We start from the raw sequence: 18,422 nt of genomic DNA on the forward strand, positions 1-18,422 counted from the left end.
CTACATCCTGGGTTCTCTGGTTCCTCCAGTGCTGATATTTGACCTCCTCTGCTGCCCTGCTCCTCAGCCTGGACATTTCATGTCCCATGCTGTCTGGTCTCCCCAGCCCGGACATTCCTGTACTGTGTTCTCTGGTGCCACCCTGCTGGTTGGGGCTGGATGTGTTGAAGAGACCTAGAATCGGGGCAGGTGTGCAGTCAGGGTGCAGTGGGAAATGTTCAGAAATTCTTTTCTCTTTAAGAGTGTGGCCCAAATGGGAGCCCATCTGGGGGTTGCAGCATCTTAACTCTGAAATGCACGCCTGCTCAGGGAGGATGATTAAGGCTCATACCACTAATAGTTATAACAATGACATGTCTCTCTAAGGCTGATAGAGCACCTTGCAAAGGTCATTTCATTCTATCCCTCACAACCCTGGTAACTCGGTGCTGTGATCCTCACTTTTCAGCTGGGGAAATCAAGGCAGGCAGCAGCTCCTTGACTCGCCCTGCACTCCATGCACCTGGTACATGTCTAAGGCAGGATTGGAAACTGGGGTCTTCCTGACTTCGAGCCCAGGCTCTCTTCATCTTGCTGCAGACATTCACTAGTAGAGTGACCCTGCGCAAGTCGCTTCGCCCAGCTTGCCTCTGTTTCCTCACCTGGAAAATAAGCTGGAGGAGGCTGTGGCAAATCTGCTCCCATATACGTGCAAGGAGAACCGCCAATGGGATTACAGAATTGGACAAGACTGAACGTACTTTAGGCTGATGATGAAGTGCTTTGTGGCTTACAGCAGGCTTCACCTGCATCCTTGACAAGAACCACAACTACTTAAGAATGAGAAAAATGAGGCCCAGACTCCCCTCCCTGCTTCAAGGAGCAGACTCGGTGCTGGTGCTTGGACCCAGCCTCTGACCTCACTGCTGGGTTTTCAGCACAATACCATGCTTACATCGCCTCTCATGTGGGCCCCAAACTCCCGTGGATGTGGCAGGGAAGGGAAGAGGCCAGACATACACCTGCAATTTTTGTCTCCCCTTTGATTTCTCCTGAGGGGGTTATTTTTTTTTTTCAAAATCAGAATCAATCTGAATGAAACTATTTATTTCCAAGTAGTGTTTAAAAGGTCTTGGGTGTTTCCCCAGTTAATCACCCTCCATTCCTCCCCAGAGCATACCTGCTCCCACCACATCAGTGTTTCAGAGGTAACCTGGACCAGAGCTGGTGGGGAACCCGAAGCTGAATTTCAATGTCTCCATGGGGATGAAACTGGCTGTGTGACCCTGTCAAGTCACTTAAGCTGAGCCTCAACTCTTGCATCTCTAAAATGGGCATCAGAATGTGTCATAAAGTGGTTGTGAGAATCCAATGAGCTCATGGTGGTAAAGTGTCAGACATATTGCTGCTTGGTCGTTGAACAATTCATTTCACTTCTTGGCCTCTGTTTCCCCATATGTAAAAGGAGGGGGCTCCATCAGACGACCTTTGAAGCCTCTTCTAGCTCTGCAACTGTGATCCCATATAAATTCTTTTAAAAGTAGTTATTAATGACTTACAATTTTCTTTTTCTGGAAATAGTAGTTTACCTTTTTCAACTGCATGTAAATATTCCTTTGTTGATAATAAGGTTTTGAATTCCACATTTGTTTATCAGTCACTTTATTCTCCCCTCCCCCCTCCACAAGAGGCCAAGCACTTTCCTATAAGTTATGCAGACTCCACGATGAAAACATGTCTGCATTAGTCATGTTATGAAAGAAGAAACATAAGAAAAGGGCAAAGTCATACTCCCAAAAAATAGCATGCTTTGATCTCCATTCTGACCCGCTAGTTCTTGCTCTGCACATGGGCACTATTTTCCATCTTGAGTCTCTTGCAACTGTCTTAGATCCTTGCCTTGCTGAGAAGAGCTATGTCTATCATAGTTGTTCATTGTACGCTGCAGCTGCTCTGTGTACAGAGTTCTGGTTCTGCGGACTTCACTCAGCCTCAGTTTCTGTAAGTTCAGCTTTTTCTGAAGTCTGCCTGCTCATCATTTCTTAGAAGATATATTTTTATAGCACAACTTATTCAGCCATTGCCCAAGAGATGGGCATCCCCTCAGTCTCCAGTTCTTGGCCACCACAAAAAGTGCTGCTCTACATATTCTTGTCCATGTGGGTCCTTTACTATTTTTTATGATTTCTATGATACAAACCTAGTAGTGGTATTGCTGGATCAAGAGGTATACACAGTTTCGTAGCCTTTGAACACAGTTCTAAATTGTTCTCCACCATGGTGGGATTGGTTCAAAATTCCACCAATAACGCATTACTCTTCTAATTTTCCCACACCTCTAACATCATTTTCCTTTTCTGTCATGTTACACATGACAATCTGATGGGTGTGAGATGGTACTTCAGACTTGTTTGCATTTGTATTTGTCTAATCAATAGTGATTTAGAGCACTTTGACATATGACTATAGATAGCTTTTAATGATTTAACCTGAAAATTACCTGTTGAATTGCTTTGACCATTTATTAATTGGGGAATAACTTCTATTCTTAGAAATTGGACTCACTTCTCTGCATATTTGAGAAATGAGGCCTTTAACAGAAACACTGGCTTTGAAAATTGTGTCCAGTCTTTCTGCTTTCCTTCTTCTACCCTTGGTTGCATTGGTTTTGTCTGAGCAAAAACCTTTTAATTTCATATACCCACAATGATTCATTTTGCATTTTATCATTCTCTCTTTCTCTTGATTGGTCACAAAGTCTTCCCTTCTTTGTAGATCTGACAGGTGAACTATTCCACGCTCTCTTCATTTGCTTATGGCATCAACCTTTATGTCTAAATCATGTACCCATTTTGAACTTCTCTTTGTAACTGGCCATTTAGTCATTTCTCAGGACACAATATTCCATCACACTAATACAGCACAATTTGTCCAGTCGCTCCCCAGTAGAAGAGTAGCCCCTTAGATTCCATCTTCAAGCTACCATGAAAAGAGATGCTTTAAGTATCTTGGGATATAGCAATCTTTATCCTCTTCCTTTAATCTCCTGACCTTGGGGTACGTCTTGAATACTGGTCCAGCTAATGGGAAGAATTTTAGAAACCAAAAGGTCAAACCTGGGATGGAGTAACCTTGTAATAGGGAAGATAGGATGTCAGAGCAGGACCTTAGCGGAAATGGTTTAAAGACTGTCAAGTTAGTGGACTAGTCAACAAGCTTGATTAAGCAGCTACTTAGTGCCAGACACTGTGCTGGGGATAGGAGGAGAGGCAAAAGACATTCCCTGCCCTCAAGGAGCTCCCCGTCTGGTGGGGACCATGACCAATGTCAACCCTCCACAACCATGCCAAGGTAATCAGTAATATCCACACACCTTGTTGGGCTCACCACTTACTGTAAGCTGGGTGACCTTGGGCAGGATACGACACACCAAAGTGGTTCAGAACATCGAATGTCAGAGCTGAGAAGGACTGTGAAGAAACTGAGACCTACAGAGATTTGGGCCAAAATTCCCCAGCTAAGACCTTGATTTCTGGCCTCGCTAATTCTGAGGCCAGAGTTTTTTCCACTTGGCCTGAGAAGCAGAGACGTCCTTCCTCCAAGAACCAGAAACCAAGACTCATGTTCTCTTTGATTATAGATGGAAGGGAATTCAAGAGAATTCAAATACAAATACAGCTAAGCCAAAGTGAGGAAAGCAATTCAATATGCTAAGATTCATAGGGTTCTGACACACACACACACACACACACACACATGCACACATGCACACACATGCTCACATGTGCATGCACACACATGAGTGTATACCTTGATTTAAGCCTCTCCCTATTAGTGAAAAACTGTGTTTTGGAACTTATTCCCAGCCTAGTGCTCATCTAGATGCCAACATTCGTTTTCAGAGTCACTCATTATTTCTCTTTTCCTTTGACAATCTATGTTTCTTTGGTCTTGAGGGGACCCTGATTCGATAGTGTTTCTATTAAATTTTCAATATTCATCTCAACAAAATCTTGACTACCATATTTTCTCCCCCTCTCTCCCCACCCCCCCACAACTCCAAGCATTCTGATTACCCCTACCACCAATCTACCCTCCCTTCTAACATCTCTCCACTTCCCTTAAATGTATCTTCTCTTTTGTCCTGTAGAGCAAGATAAATTTCTATACCCCATTACTGGTATTTCTTATTTCCCAGTTGTGTCCAAGAACAATATTCAACATTTTCTCCTTAAACTTTCGGTTCCAACTTCTCTTCCTTCCTCCCTCCCTACCCATCACCACTCAGAAGGCAAGGAATTGAATATACGCTATACATGTGTAGTTTGGGAAACGACCTCCATAATGTGATTGTGTGTGTGTGTGTCTGTGCGTGTGTGTGTGTATTCATCCTTCATTGCCAAAGAACCGCATGCCATCAGAGAAATGATGACATGACTTGCACTTGACTTTGTTTTGAGTGAGGGAGGGCTGCGCAGGTCACCAGCCTCACTTCTCCTCCAGAGCTATCTGAATGCAGGGACCAGATATTCATCAGGATACGTGGAGATGACCCAGCACGAGGCAATTGGGGTTACGTGACTTACCCAAGGTCACACAGCTAGTGAGTGTGATGCGTCTGAGGTGAAATTTGAACTCACTTCCTCCTGACTCCTTCACTGGTGCTCTATTCTCTAGCTGCCCCTCTTCCATAATAGTCATGTTATGGAACACTAACTCGATTTCCCTCCATCCTATCCTGCCTCCCATGTCTTCTATTCTCTCTTTTGACCTTGTTCCTCCCCAAGTGTTTACTTCTCATTACTCCCTCCACCCATTTCCCTTCCCTTCCATCATCCTCCCATCCTGCTTATCCCCTTCTCCCCTAATTTTCTATGTGGTAAAATAGGATTTTATACCAAATTGAGCATGCATTTATTCCTTCCTTGAGCCAAATGTGATGAGAGCAAGCTTCACTTTTCCCCTCTCACCTCCTCACTTTTCCCCTCCATTGAAAAGGCTTTTCTTGCCTCTTTTATGAGAGATAATTTGCCCCATTCCATTTCTCCCTTTCTCCTTCCTGTATATTTCTCTCCCACTCCTTAATTTTACTTTTTTTAGATATGACCTCTTCCTCTTGAACTCACCCTGAGTTCTGTGTGTGTGTGTGTGTGTGTGTGTGTGTCTGTGTAATCCATCCAAGTACCCAGATGCTGAGAAAAGTTTCAAGATTTACAAATATTGTCTTTCCATGTAGGAATGTGAAACGTTCAACTTTAGTAAGGCCCCTATGATTTCTCTTTCCTGTTTATCTTTTCATGCTTCCCCTGGTTCTTGTATTTGAAAGTCAAATTTTCTTTTCAGCAAGAGAAATTGAAAGTCCTCTACTTCACTGAAAGACCATTTCCCCCCTAAGGTATTATACTCAGCTTTGCTGGGTAGATGATTCTTGGGTTTAATCCTAGTTCCTTTGACTTCTGGAATATCCTTTCCACGCCCTTCACTCCCTTAACATAGAAAATGGTAGCTCGTGTTATGCTGATGATATTTCCACAGTACTTGAATTGTTTCTTTCTACTTGCCTGCAATATTTTCTCCTTGACCTGCAAACTCTGAATTTAGGCTACAGTGTTCCTAGGAGCTTCTCTTTATCGATCTCTTTCATGACGTGATCCTTAGATTCTTTCCATATGTATTTTGCCCTCTGCTTCTAGAGTGTCGGTTCAGTTTTCCTGGATAATGTCATGAAAAAAGATGTCTAGACTCTTTCTTTGACCATGGCTTTCAGGTAGTCCAATAATTTTTAAATTGCCTCTCCCCGATTTATGTTCCAGGTCACTTGTTTTTCCAATGAAATATTTCACATGGTCTTCTACATTTTCATTGTTTTGGTTTTGTTTTGCGATTTCTTGGCCTCACATAATGTCAAGAGCTTCCAACTCTTCCACTCTAATTTTCAAGAATTATTTTTTCAGTGAGCTTTTGAACGTTCTTTTCAATCTTTCTAATTCTGTGTTGTTGAAGCATTCTTCTCCTCATTGTGTTTCTGAAACTCCTTTGCCAATTGAGTTACCCCGTTTTAAAAGATGCTATTTTCTTTCAGTATTTTGTGTCTCTTTTAGCAAGCTGTTGACTCACTTCTCATGATTTTCTTGCATCTCTATCATTTCTCTTCCCATTTTTTTCTCCACCTCTCTTACTTGATTTTCAAAATCCTTTCTGAGCTCTTCTATGGCCTGAGACCATTGAATATTTATTCTGGATGTTTGGGATGCAGAAGCCTTGACTTTTATGTCTTTCCCTGCTGGTAGGCATTGTTATTCCTCATGCAAACAGATAGGAGAAGATATCTGTTCTCCAGGGATGTCACCTTATAAAAACCCATTTTTCTTCCCTTTGTGAGCCATTTTCCCAATCAGATACTTGACTTTTGGGTTCTTTGTCAAGAGTAGGGTGCACTCTGGGTCCCTGTAAGATCTCAGTTCCTCCAAGGTGGCACAAGCAAGCCTGAGCACTGGTCTGGGATCAAGCAGAAAACTTTTGTGTCCAGAATGTGTGAGTGGTAGAATTTCCTCTCCACAAACACCTCACCTGCAGTTCCACTATGCCAGCAGTGGGGGCTGAGTTTCAGATCAGATCCTCAATTCCCCCAAGGAGCTTGAGGTGGGGGCAGGATCCCACTCAGGCCTGAGGTTCAGATCAACTGCTCAGTACCCCCAGAGACTTTCCAATGCGTTGAGGGCCAGGGTGGAGTGTTGTTGACAAGATCAGGAAAGACCTTTGGGGAAACTGTTCTTTGAGACAGTGCTCATTATCATCTGGAATGGCTTTCCATGCCCCCCAGAAGTAGCTGTCTCCTTGAGACAAACATGGGAATCACAGAAAACAAGGGATATGTAAAATAGATGTCCTCTAGGCTAACAATCTTTAAAGACTGTTAGACTGGCCTAATCCCTGGCACTGGAGATGAGCAGAATGTCACGTAGGCTTGCCGTTTCTGTCTATAAATACCTTAACCCTCAGATCAATGAACGGAATTTGTCTATCTTTTCCCACCTCCTGTGTCTCTTTTCTTCACCACATCACCAAGCCGTGTAGGTATGTGGGTGGTCTGCTACAACGAGTTCTCCTGCAACGGATGCCAGCTGCTGCCTGCCGTGAGCGCCGCAGGCTGTGGGCCCTGCTGCCACAGCCTGGAGTCAGAGCTGTGAAGGGACCCTGCTCCATTCTCAGCCAGCTGAAAAAGCCCTCTCACTGACCTTTGGCACCTGGGGGTTGAGGGATTTGGGCTGTCCCTGGGGATTGTGCCTTCAAGGCCTGCTCCAGCCCTGGTCCAGTGGCCAAGACTGGGCTGTGCTCTGCTCTGATTCTGGTGAGACAGAACTTTCCCATAGGCCTTGCAGGTCACCCTGGGCTGGAAGTCTCCTCGACTCCATCGTTCTGTGGTTTCTGCTGCTCTAGAATTCGTTGAGTCATTCTTGACAGGTATTTTATGGGCTGTACAGGAAGAGCTAGAGTATGTGTGTTTTTCTATTCTGCCACCTTGCCTCCATCCCCCAACAGTGTTTTTTATCTTTTTTTTCCTTCTAACATGTTTGCCTGTCTAGACATATCATGAATGCCAGGGGTGTCAGTCAGTCAGTTGACCAACTTTTAATAAGCACATACTACATACCAAGTATTGTGATGAACCCTGATGTCAATAGGGTGGTAAAGAAAGATACAGGGTGGAGTGAAAGGAGAAATAGGTTTGGGGTAAGATGACCTGGATTTCACCAGCTGCATGACCTTCAGCAAGTCACTCATTTGCCTGGGGTCTCAGTTTTCTTGCCTATAAAATTCTGGGATTAGAGTGTTCCTCTTGTGTGACCTGGTGACTGCTTTTGACCAATCCTTGAGAGCGCAGCACCAGAAGTCATGAAGACCTGACTTCAAATGCTGTCTCAAGCAATCATTGATAGGTCAGAACCTCACCTTCCTCTTCTGTAAAACAGGGTTAATGAAAGCTCCTACCCCAAAGCCTGCATCTCAGGAGGATCACCGAGGGAAGATGTCATGCAAACCGTTCAGTGTCATGTCAATCTTGGCTGTAATTATAATGATAATTAATCCATCATCATTTCACAATCAATGGAAAACCACCAAGGATCTCGGATCCTTTTCAGAAAACCTGCTGTTTAATGAAAAGCTAACCTTTACATTCTACTTTAATATTTGTGCAAAACACTTTACAAATACTATCTCATACTTTCCTCATAGCCATTCACAAGTTGTGGGTTATTATTATTCCTGTTTTGAAGATGAGAAAAGTGACTTTTGATCCACAAAAATTTAATCAGATGTATCCTGTGCAGGAGGTTCCAGAGAGCACCATGCTGGTTCTTGAACAATCTTGATTCAATGTCCCCAAAGTACCTCTAGGATTATCTATTCAAGAATTGTCCCAGGAAACCAAAGTCACCTTCACTGACCTAGAGTTTCAAGATATACATTTGCTTCCCTTGATTTAAAAAATTTTTCGACATTGACTTTCCTCCATTCATAGAGGACATCTCTCCCATTCCTCATGGTCAATAAATGGATACATTGCTGAGTTTGTGACTCTCGGGGTCTGTTGGTACTAAGTCAGTCATACTCAAGAATGGCACTAATCCTTCCTGGATCCTAGTCCCTCTAAGGATAGAAGTCATGCATCTGGACCTAGAACACAGTGTCACTAGATTTAGAGCAAGGACAGCCAGGGTTGAAGTGTAGACTATATCATTTCCTGGCTCTATTTCCCTATGACTCAGTTTCCTCATCTGTGAAAGAGTCCATATGACCCTTCTAGTTGCAGGATTCTCTGTCCTGGGGTGCCTAACTGCTCTGACATGATGGAATAATGCTCCTTCCAGCTTTCAGTATCATGAGTACCCACTGGAGGGAACTGAGCACACATACTTACACCATTCCTCCCTCTCACTTCCTGGAGTTTCCTGAACTCCTGATGCTTGGCAGCTGCTGTTGGCTTCAACATCTCTCTGGCACGTACTCTGCTCTCCAGTCTCCACCCCATCCCAGGGTCATCTGCTCACTTGATCAACATTATTCTTAAAATGTGTAAGTTTGAATTGTAGAAATAAATAAAGGAAGGAACTGCAGATTTGTACATCCCTGAGATTGGGTCAGCAAGCAATTGGAGGAAGAGGGAAGAGCCATGCCTCAGAACTCCAGCCCACCAGCTCTCCTTGTGTCTGAGTAGTTTTGCTGGACCTGCTCCATCTGTCTACTTTTTCTCAGAGTTAACCTCAATGAGCAGTGCATTCCCACTGACTCCATGTTGTGCCAGGTCCCTGCCTTCAGATCCCCATTCTGACCAACTTTGGCACCGATGAAGTGATAGGAGAAGGCACCTGCTCCAGTCCTTTACAAAGGAGGGAGACGTTGGGGGTGATTATTGCCTATGTCAGTCTTGTTGTATGAACTCTTGTTTTTATTCTTCTTTTTCATAAGGGATAGCTCTCTGAAAAAGGAAAAGAAAGGGAAAGGGATACCTTGGGAAATGTCAGGGATGTCAAAACAATATATATCAATAAATGTTTAAAATGCAATATGGAAAAAAGTCTCATATAAAAAAAGAAAAACATGGAGGAGGAGAATCCTGACTTGTGTGAGATGATGATAGATAGACACAGATGGATGGATGGATGGATAGATAAGATAGTTGGCTAGATAGGCAAGAGATGATAGAGATGGAGGAATAGTTCAATGGATGTATAGATGATAGAGATATATAGATGCAAGGGGGTTGATAGAGATGGATGGATGGATAGATGAATAGACAGACAGAAAACTGATTAAGCTCTCGTCTCTTCTAGGAATTAGGCCTAAGGAAATGCCCCAACACTCCTGAGGAAAGAAAATGGAGTCATCTTGTTTGTTTTGGAGGCTTGGAAATTTGCAGCAAATGGATTAGAATCATTTTTAATTAGGACACTTCCAGATTTGTACAGAAAGAATTTCTTGAAGTGCACAACATGAGAACTGTTAAGTCTCTGTGTATGCTCAACGAGCCTTGCTTACGTAGGGACAACACTCCTGAAGTTGAACTGCACAAATCTGGGCCATATCCAAGTTCATGGAGAGAAATCACAAGGTCACAGCCTGTTTAACTCGTTGCTGGTGAGTCCTTCCCTACAAACAGCTTCCTCCAGATTTACCTCTAAAGCTGCCAAGTCAGTCCCATCAGTTGCTATTTTCTTCCCCTTTCCTACACCCCCAGCACCTCGACTGCATCAGTGGGAGGCACCCACACACGACCCACAAACCTCTGGTGCAAGCCATGTGCCAAGAAGCTGATCGCCCCTCAGCAAAGAAGCCTGGGAATCTCGTAAATGTGAAGGCTTGGCTCAGAGGCAAACAAACCTCTCTGTCTCTTTGAATAAATAAAAAATCTTGCCAAGGCACAAGTCTGACCAAAACACTCTTCAGGCCAAAAAATCTTCATTGGCTGCTTTTTGTCTCCAGGGAATGTAAGACCCTCCATTACTCCACGCTGGTCTACTTTTCTAGCCATATTTCACATCATTCCCCTTTACATGCTCTACATTTCTACCAAACTAGACTATTGCCTGCAACCTGGTCACATTCAACCTTAGCCTGACAACCTGTGTGGAGTGATGCTAGCTCTCCCTACCACCAACTCTCTTTCTCCTCCATTTTTTCTGGAAATCTTTATCTCAATTTCTCCTCTGGGCTTCCATGGATCTGCAACAATCTTGAGGACTAGTTCTCTAAAACAGCATCTCTTTGACTCATTTCCCTCACTCAGGAGTTTCCCTTGTAAAATTTCACAACAGAGATCAAATAGAGGCAGTATCTAGGTCTTCATAAATGGCAATAAAGGGGTCCCCATGGCTCTTGAAACAATGTTCAGAGTAATGATACAACCTACAGAAAATGCAGAAAACACGTCAAAGATTCACCATGGCCCACGAATAGGAATAGGAATCTGGGATTGTATTAGTACTGCCAACCCCCAGATGAGGAAGTCCCTCTACCACTGCAAGTTATGACCTTGTCTCAACTTATTGAGCTACTTTTTGCTCTAAGACGTTAAATTGCTTGTCTAGGGTGATGCAATCAGTTTGGGGAAGCAGGGGAACTTGAATCCAGGTCTTTTCGGATATGGCTGACCCTCTGTCTACTCTGCTCTGTACCTCTCATTGAGGATAAATAGTTCACAGATGATCAGGATGACTCTCCTCCCTCCTCTGTGAGTCCTACCTTGTCCCTGGGTGAGAATGGAATTTGGTTATAAAAAAAAATCCCAGACTCACAGTACCATTCTATGAGAGGGAGACCTGAGGTCCCAGCTGACTTGAACCAGGTATTCATGCCCTGAGGACATACGCCCCATTGAGTAGGGCCCATGGACATAGAGAACTTGCAATCCAGCCTAAGGCCCCGAGGAGGAGAGGGTCACGGCGGAGCTTCTAAAATGTCAAATGTTCTGGCTCCATTCAAGGTTCAGGTAGTGGAATGGAGGCAATGTCAGAACTACACTATCACCTGGGATCTCATTCTAGGGAAAGACCCCAAAAGGACAAAGTATGGAGATTCCCTGCCTTTGGGCTCCAACTAGAGAATCAAGGCGAGAGGGCTGGGTCCTGAGGATTTATCCAGTGTCCCGTTACTTTCGTGGAAGAGAGAGCAATGGCCTGAGGTCTGGATACTTAGAACCTTGTCCTCACCACCTGGAGATTACTGAGATTCTGGGTAAAGAATTGTGAGCACTAAGGGAAGGATGGAAGGCAGAACACAGACCTAAACTGCAGAGGTACAGGTAGGGGCAGAGAGGCCGGATATCATAGTGGAAAAAACTACTTGCTTGGGAGTGAGTAGAGCTGAGTTCAAATATTGGCCTTGCTAATATCTGGACGTGGGCAAGGGACAGAACCTTTTTAGGCTGCCTCATTTGTCAAATGATTGAAGGTGGGTGAATGAGGTGGATGCCACATGAGTGAGTGTCTCAGGTACTTCTGAGATGGGTCTCATTCACTCCTCTTTAGGACTTTGAAGCTAGACTTGTCTCCTCAAAGATTTCCAGAGGCTCATTTCTTTGGCCTTCCAAAACCCACAAGATTGGTGCCTCAAAGTAATCTCTTGCTACTCAAAGACAAAACAAACAAACACCAAGACAGACAGAGAATGAAGGCCGTATTCATAGACTCACATGTCAACCTTACAGGGAGAGAAGGTCCAAGGCCTCCCCCTGATGACATTATCTCTTACTAGCTACTAACAAAGGAGAGAAAAGAGAAATATTGAGACAGGGACAGGGGGAGAAAGAGACAGAGATGGACCAAGGAAGAACTGCCAAGAAGAACGGTCAAGGCTCTGGTTTGGTAGCACCTTCTGAAGGAACCCCAAGTTGCTCAGGATGCCATCATCTACCATGTAGTTTGCAGGAAGAAACCAGGAATAGAATGACTACACATGATCCCAAGTCTCTCCAAGCCACATTGATGACACATCATTATGACTCTCCCCAGCCTCCTCTACCACGTGAGTTGTATCAGTGGAAGTCTCGGAATGTGCCATTCCGAATTATGCCTGTTTTATGGAACCGAGGCTCAGAGAGTTTCAGTAAATGTATTATTATCCAGCTGCCTCCTAATGCATCTCCTGGCATCCAGTCTTTCCTTTTCTTTATCCAGGTTCCAACTAGGTTTTTCTAAAGGTGTCATTCAACAAGCATTAGGAAGTACTTGTTACTTACCAGTTGTTGAGATGAGCACAGAGGTTGGAAGGGGAAACAAAACTAAACCAAGAAGCAATCTCTGCTCTCAAGAAGCTCATGGTGTAAGGAGGATTGCTGTCTGATTGATTTTGGTAAATCACACATCTGACCATGTCAGTGTCCAGCTCCAAAACCTTGTGACTTTATTTCATCGAGGACACCGCACACATTTCTCTTTCTGCCATACAGCGTCCTTCACCATCAGGATCTTTCCAACCTTTCTGACCTTTCCTGACTGATCTCACTTTGCTGCCCCTCACAGAAGCTCCCTTCCAGCTGGTCCATCTACAAGACATTCCATATCCTGCCTCCAGGCCTTTATAGACAGGTAATGTTGTGTGCTGGGAATGCTCTCTTGACCTGTGGCTCAGAGAATCCTCATATTCCGTCAAAGCAGAGCTTAGATACCACCCCAGAGAGGATGTTACTCCCACACTGGTAGTGTGCTCTGCCTCCCTGTCTCTCTGTCTCTGTCTCTCTCCCCTCGCTCTATGTTTCTCTGTCTTTCTCTTTCTCTCTCTTTTCATTGAAGTAAAACTTTTGCATTAAAATGAAGACTATATTTAGCATTTATATCCTGATTGCCTCAGTTTCCTCCTCTGTAAAATGAGCTGGAAAAGAAAACGGCAAACCACGCTACTCTCTTTGCCAGGAAAACCCCAAACAGGGTCATGAAGAGTGTGATATGACTGAACAATTTCTTTGTATCTGTTGTTACTGCCAAGTAGAATGTAAGTTCCTTGAGGGCAGGGGCTGATTTGTTTTTGTCTTCATATTCCCAGCACCTTGTGTAGGATCTGGCAAGTAACAGACAATAAGTTAATGCTTGTTGAGTTCATTGGCTTGGGTCACAAGGCTGTGAGATCAGCTTCTCAGACCCTGAATCTAATGCTTCATCTGTGCCAGTCTCCAAGGACTCCTTTCTCCCTTTCCCTCCCAGTCACCAAAGGCAGAATATAGATCAGAAACTAGAGACTGTATTCTCAGACTTCCTTGTTTCCCTAGGACTCAGCTTTCCCACCTGCCCCCACCTCCCCACCTCCACACCACCGCCAGGGAGCTGCTAGCTTCATGGATCGATTTTGAATATGCCTATGTATGAATGTGTTTGTGTTGTCTGACAATGGAAGTTCCTTGAAGATGGATAGTGATGCCTTTGTGTCTTTGTACAGCCAGCACAGTGCCTGGTACATAATACATAATTAATAAGGGCTTGTTAATTGTTTTCTCCCACAAATGTTGATCTTTCTTGTTGACGATCCTCAAACCACTGGGAAGCATGCGAGTTCACTCTGTAAATTTAGGAGTTGGGGCCTCTTTACCTGAAAGGTTGTACAATGGGATTGAGTCCCTTAGCTGTGTTCCTGCAGGCTCCCTTTTCACAAAAATGGGGGTGAAGATGCTACCCATGGCACAGGAAGTTAATAATAACAATAACAATACTAGCTAGTGTTCATACATTACCTTAAGATTTAGAAAGCCCTTATCTCCTTGGAATGACACACAAATCCCATGAAGTGACCGTGAAAAGTATCATTATCTGGAACGTTAGGCTCAGTGAGGTCAAATGACACTCCCAGGACACATAGCTGCTGTTAGAGTTGACATCCAAACCCAGATCTCCCCTGAATCCAAAGCTTGCCTTCTATCCATCATGCCACCTGGTCTCTCAGTGGAATCTCCTAGTTACTGGCAATATGGATTTTGGTCTCCACCTTCCTGTGCCCCTTAAAGAAAGCCACCCAGGTTAGGATATTTCCATGATCCCTGTGGATGGAAGGATCAGTGAGAAATATACCCAAAATAGTCAGGGAACTATCACGTGCTGTCAGAGTGAGAGGAACTGGAGCAGGTGTTGATGTCTCCCAGAGTGGCTTTGTGAATGTCCCTTGTAAAGTGCTTAGAAGCTGCAGTCAGCTCTTCTTCTAACCCTAGGACTTCCCATCAGGTTTAGTTCTGTCTCCAAGCACCCAAACTCTGAAAAGGCGTCCAAGGCACCCAGTTTCCCACCACAACCACCAACTGGCAAGAAAGAGGAAGGACTGGATCTCACAGAGCTGGGGCTCTAGCTGCCAGGGCTCCATGCCCTGAGGATATGCCCTTCCCTGCCAGTGAAGAGATGCTACGGAACATGGGAGAGGTTTCATTCCAGGTTGGAGGCCCTGGGGAGGGGTTTCATTGAGAGACACCAGGAGAGGATATGGGACACGGGTAGAAATGGAAGGTGTGCCAAGATTTGCCATGATATCACTTGATTGACTTTTAGGGAGGGAGTGGGCAGCCTTGAAGGACACAAAGATCCCTGTGAACTCTGCTAATCCCCAAGCACTCTGAGCCTCTTTAAACTCACGGGCCAACATCTCCACCAGGAGACCTTCCCTTGATGCTCTGCTGAGGATCACCCCAGCCATCTCCTGCTGTGAAAGTGAGTAATCTTGCACCAGCTTAGCTCTCCTTAGGAAGAGGGTCATGATTTCCATCTACTTCTCCCAAGATATAGATGAACTAAAATAGGAAACATGAGGCTATCAGTTTATCATCCAACAAACAGCTCAAAGCTTAGGGCATGGGTGCATAAGTCATATAGAGAGCCACCAGGACGACTGAGTTCATATGTCATTTTCATTAAAAAAAACGGATTGGTCATCTTCTCTTGGCCATTAAAATTCCTACATGTGGCAGACAATTATTCTCTAAATGAATAATGCTTTGGGACATCCCCATTCATATTAGGAAAGGAACGGATGAAAACCTCAGCCCAAACCAACTTACATATCTAGGTGGGATTTATTAAAAAACATTATTGACATTCACCTGATTGTTCAGGTTGGGTGGAGTCAGAGAACGAGGCAATTATCTGTTTTCACTGGGCTGATTTATGAGGAGTGGGGCTTCAAATATTATTTTGCATTTTCCCCTTTCATTATTTGACTTGTCTACCAGTCTTCCTCACTTTGGGGAGGCTCCAGGGCAGTAATTTGTGGGGAAGTGGGGTGTTATCTTATCTCAGCATTCCCAGATCTGTCAAGTGAGATGTTTAAACATTGTAATCAATTGGGGGTGGGTGGGGCAGTTCTCGACTTTTCTGAGCCAGTGTCCAGATTCGAAATCTTGCTATGAAATGATATTATTCATTCAGGACTTTTTGTCCAGTATTTCAGATATTCAGAGGTCTTGTAGCTGTAAGACAGACCAGCAGGCCTTTACTAATGTGTGTCAATATAAATTGCCCAGCAGCAATGTCAATTCATTTGCATTCACTCTCTCAGGCACAAAAATCCTAAATAGTAAATATATCCTTATGGACAGGGTCAAAGGTGCCACAATTAGACCTGAAAGAGAAGAACTAACATTCATATAGCCCCTACTACGTGCAGTACAATGAGCTAAGCACGTTATAAATTTCTCATTTAATCCTCTTAACAAACCTAGGAGGTAGATTCTATTTTCTGTACACTACATTTAAGGAAACTGAGGGAGGGACACCCAGATAGTAAGTGTCTGAGGCTAGAGTCAAGAAGGTCTGAATTCATGTCTAGCCTCAGATTCTGACTAGCAATGTGACCTTGGACCAGTCACTTCACCTCTATTTGCCTCAGTTCCTCACGTGCAAAATGCCAAATTCTCAGGGTAATTGTGAGTATCAAACAAGATGAGATGATATTTGTGAAGTGCTTAGCACAGAATCTGGCACATAGTAGGAGGTTAGTAAGTGCATGTACTCTCACACACACACACACACACACACACACACACACAGAACCGTGCATCATTGCTCCACTAGCCTCTCCCTTCTCTACTTATATGTTTTTATGTGAGAATTATGCGAAAGATAAGGACAGCATCATTACTAAGTAGAGAACCATTTGGGACCTATCCAAAAACAAATGCTCCCTATATGGTATTTCTTTTTCTGTATTTCAGATAATGCCTCATAGGGCTTATCATCCACATCCATTCATGTTCTGCAGAAGTAAACTGTGCATTCGAGGACTAAAAATAGCATGTATGAAAAAGTGTGTGGTATTTCTGCATGACTTTTAAAGGCTTTTCCCCATTATTTTTAAGGAAGTCTTTTGTGTTCAACTCCAGATGCAAAAATACAATGCTCAAAACAGTCTATCCTTCTCCTATACGTAGAATCAACCTTTCGGTATTCGATGGGAATATTCTATTTCAAAATGAAATTTATATTCATGGGATTGCTTGGAGATCTCAGTGAGGTATTTTGGGAGACTGTGGTCAGGAATGAGAGTATTGACTCAAGGTTCAGAGGTGGAACAAAGAGTCTGAGTAGGGAAATTATTTACTCATTGGTCACAGAGTTAATAATGACCGTGTAAAGGTTAAAACCTGCTCTCTGGATGTATTTACTCACTGATTCAACAAACATTTATAAAATACCTCTGATGTGCTAAGCACTGGGACCAGAGAGCCAGAATGCAAACAGTCCTTGTCCTCAGATACCTTACAGTTAGCCCCCTTGATCTGTCCATGGTACTGATTATTGATACTTCTCTACTGGAGCAAAGAGTTTGCCCACCTCTTCAAGTCAGTTTCGTAAGTCCCCATAGACTGTATTCCTTGTGCTAGTCATTGGGGATACAAAAACAAGATACAGCATTCCCCACCCTTGAGAAACTGTTGTTCTCTTGGTGTGAAACCAATGAAATTTAAAAATGATGTAGAAATGAAATATAGAGTAAGTACCAGGGACAGTGCACTTGGACCAGAGTAGGCAGGATAGAATTCTCATAGGAGGTGACACTGCCCACTTTCCTCCTTGACTTGACACAATGTTGTGTTCTGTGTTCTGGAGGCAAGTTTTAAATGAAAGAAAAAGGAAGGAAGAAAGGAAAGCAGGAAGGCAGAAATGCATGCTCAAGTCAAGAGCATGGGTTCAAATCTTAGCCCTGGCTTACATATCTATTTGACCTTACCAGTCATTGAGGCTCCCTGTGCTTCCAATTGCTTATGTCAGATGTTGAAGATTGGATTAGATACTTTCTAAGGTATCTTCCAATTCTTCAATCTACTATCCTAAGAGAATTGTGGAACCTTGAATACTTTGTTATTCCTATGTACTCAACAAAGAATGCTACCTGAGTCAGGATCTTTTGAAATCCTTCCTGGAATCCCATTAGAGAAAAGAAACATCCAGGAAGTCAGTGATGTATGCAGTTGGGGACAAATTAGTGGTTTTCTGATACAAAAAAAGTGAAGAACATTTTTCTGTAAGTGGGATTAAGTTTCAATACGCGTTGGATGGTGATTCAGATGACTCTAAGGAAATTTTGTAATTGTACATCGTTAAATGGCAGAACTCTCCAGTTAGTAGAGGAGAAACTGGGACTTCTTTTGGTGTTGTGCAGCCTCTTCTACCTTGAAGTAGCATACAGGCAAATGCCTCAAACCCCCATTGCCAGGACCTATCTGGCCTCAAACGTCCAAGGCAGAGACGTTTGCGGAACTGATAACATAAGAAGTCACTTGGATGACTTCAGCCTGGGTTTCATGTGTGGAGGAGACACACTCAAATGAGCAAGTTCCATCAAATAAAAATGGAGAGGTTCCAATCTAGCCTGAAAGCTTTGAGGAAACTGAGAGTCTCAAGGATTACTTCTCTGACAGATGTCAGGAGTTGACTTGGAGACAGGTGGAAGGGGCCTGTGTGTGCAAGGCT

This window comes from Notamacropus eugenii, chromosome 2 (assembly GCF_028372415.1).
Source record: "Notamacropus eugenii isolate mMacEug1 chromosome 2, mMacEug1.pri_v2, whole genome shotgun sequence".
Taxonomy (NCBI): Eukaryota; Metazoa; Chordata; class Mammalia; order Diprotodontia; family Macropodidae; genus Notamacropus; species Notamacropus eugenii.